The sequence below is a fragment of the Equus przewalskii genome, chromosome 11, assembly GCF_037783145.1.
Source record: "Equus przewalskii isolate Varuska chromosome 11, EquPr2, whole genome shotgun sequence".
NCBI lineage: Eukaryota > Metazoa > Chordata > Mammalia > Perissodactyla > Equidae > Equus > Equus przewalskii.
The window spans coordinates 20,872,693-20,875,689 of record NC_091841.1 but is presented as its reverse complement, the minus strand read 5'-3'; the positions used below and the strand labels follow the sequence as shown (position 1 = coordinate 20,875,689).

Genomic DNA, 2,997 nt, shown 5'->3' with positions numbered 1-2,997 from the left:
CCTAACCCTTACATTAGTTCAAGTCACTCTTCCTTGTCAGAAGTCTTTAACCTGGGAATCAGGTTTATTCAAACTCATAAATATCTCTGATTTATGGAAAGAAAAATCTGTCCGTGCAAGGAAGGGAACATAATGGCTCTTTCAACTTTGTCTTATCTAACTTCTTAGGAGCCTTCCTAGAGTCATTAAGTTGGTTAAGGCACATCCATTTCCAAGCTGCTCCTTGGTGTATGATTCTTCCCAATACACAACAATATTATTCTTATATCTTCCCAGGCTTTATGAAAACAGAAAGAGATTTGTCCACTCTCCCTGAGTACTGATTGATTGAATATTAGTACTCAAGGAGATTTCAAAGAGCACCTACTTCAACACCCTCATTTGATATATGAGGCCCAGCATGATTCAGGGGCTTCTCCAAGCATGGAATTAATATTAGAGCCATGACTAAGCAGAATCATTCTAATTCATCATATAGAGAGACGATAGTTATCTTAATTAGGTCTATTTCCAATTCTCATATATGTGTAAAATCTGGAATGGAAAAAAGTGAATTTAAGACATCATAGGGGATAAGGTACTAATGATGCCCAATTACTGTCTTTTGTTCCCAAAGAGAGAGTGACAATATTTACCCAAGATGATTTCTCAAAGTTGGTAATTATCATGGAAGGCACAGATTAACTCAACATTGATGATTTAAGTTGAATATTTAGTCAGCTGCATGACTGAAAAACTAAAGCATATTTCTTTGTGTTTTTTGAGAATGAAACCATTTCCTTCTCTCATTTTTTTCTCAGCAGATGTCACCAAGCAGGTCCGTGGAAGGGAATAGAAATCAAACCTCTGTGGCCATGTTTGTTCTCCTGGGACTCTCAGATGAAAAAGAGCTGCAGCTTATACTCTTCCCAATTTTCCTAGTGATCTACCTTGTGACTCTCATCTGGAACCTGCGTCTCATCATCCTAATCAGGATGGACTCCCACTTGCACATACCTATGTACTTTTTTCTCAGTTTCCTGTCATTTATAGACATCTGCTATTCTTCTTCCACCAGCCCAAGGATGCTTTGAGACTTCTTAAAAGATGAAAAGATGATTTCCTTCACTGCCTGTGCCACTCAGTACTTTGTTTGGTCCTGGATGGGTCAGGCTGTGTGCTGCCTCTTGGCCACCATGGCCTGTGACAGACATATTGCTATCAGTAGGCCTCAGCAGTACTCAGCCATCATCGCTCCTGGCCTCTGTCAGAATATGGTTGTTGGAGCCTATGGGAGTGCTTTTATTGGTAGCTTAGTTCAAACAGTCCCTTGTTTTCATCTCTACTACTGTGGGCCAAATGTCATTCAACATTTCTTCTGTGACATAACCCATATCATTTCCTTGTCTTTCTCTAATCCCTTCATCAGCTAAATGATTCTTTTTCTGGTAGCTTTTTTTAATTGGATTTGGTTCTTTCCTTGTGATCCTCTTACCCTACAGTTTCACTGCAGCTTCCATCCTGAAAATATCCTCCATCAAAGATAGTGCCAAGGCCTTCAATACCTGTACCTCCCACCTGGCAGTTGTGACACTATTTTATGGCACAGGCCCCTCAGTGTACCTGCATCCTAGCTCTAGCCACTCCAGGAAGAAGGACAAAGTGCTGTCTGTGTTCTATCTTATCCTCATCCACATGTTAAACCCTCTTATCTATAGCCTGAGGAAAAAGGAGATCAAAGAGGCCTTCAAGAGGGTCATAAAGAGACTAAAACATTTACCTCAGTATGAATAATATTTGAGCAGGTTTTATTTTCTTTATAAGGAAGATGGGGTAAGAACATGTAAGAAATCTTTTGTAGGTCACAAGAAGAGATACGTAGAGAAAAGAAGTGAAAACCTGATTCCTTGATTCCTGGTGCCATTACATTTAGCTGCCACCACCAAGTGATCTGTCTGAGGCAGTGTCACCACCATTGAATCCAGTTTAAAAAGTGTGTTTCCATGATTAGACCCAGGTAGATAAAACCTTATGTTTTGAGAACAGAGTTTCTGGCAGGTATTATATCTAGAGAAATGATAAGGCCCTAGGAAGCCACACAGATGGTTCTCTCCTCATCTGTTTTTTATTGATTTTATTTATTTTTAACTGTTGTGTTTATTTATATTACAAAGAAATTTAAAAAATAATTTAAAAATTAAATATGTAAAAAATAAAAATAGTTTTTAAATAAACACCCTATAACTTTAATCTCAAAATGACAGAGGCAGTGAGTTTGACATAGAGACAGAGAGTTAGTGATGAAGAGGGAGAGGAGAGGAGTGGAGAGGAGAGGAGAGGAGAGGAGAGGGAGAAAGGGATTGATCTGGGTTTATTCCTGAATGCCTTGTTCCCTCCATCTTACTCCTCTAACCTCCTTGTGAAGTGAATTGTGAAAAAGAATGAGAGAAAGGGATGATAGAAAGAACGGGCACTTTTAAGGTCGAGAGTTGGGGAGACTCTCAGAGGCTAGAAAGAAGTGAAAGCTATCAATTTCTGGACATAGGTGGTCTGAAGCATGCTCCGTGGTAGCTTCCCAGAGACCATGCAAGACTCAGAAATGAAAGCTGCATGGTTTGTCTAGGGAGGCAGGGTCCAAGTCCCAGAGATCTGAGCATCCCAGAGATTCTATGGCCTTAATTTTGACGAGGGAGCAGCAGAGACACCAGACTTGGGGCTACCATGGAAACTCAGAGTCCAACCAAGAGAATTTAAATAAAATTTTTAAAAAACACATTATTTTCAGACAAGAGTTTATGCACTATGTTTCATACATATTATGTTAGTATTTATATAACACTTTACACTTCATATAGTTACATTGTATACAAGTGATTTATTTCCATTACCCTGTGAAATTGGCAGGTGAGATATTATCCTCATTTTCGAGATAGAACTATTGGGCATATTGAGGTACACGATGTTCTTCCCAGTGTAGCAACAATCCATCTTAAATCTCATAAAGTGTGATTTGTGGAA

General features: G+C 39.1%; 1 pseudogene; it reads left to right on the top strand.

Moving 5' to 3' along the window:
* The first annotated feature begins 796 nt into the window (after nucleotides 1-796).
* On the top strand, nucleotides 797-1,773 carry LOC103556897 (olfactory receptor 5A1-like; annotated as a pseudogene).
* Nucleotides 1,774-2,997: the final 1,224 nt, after the last annotated feature.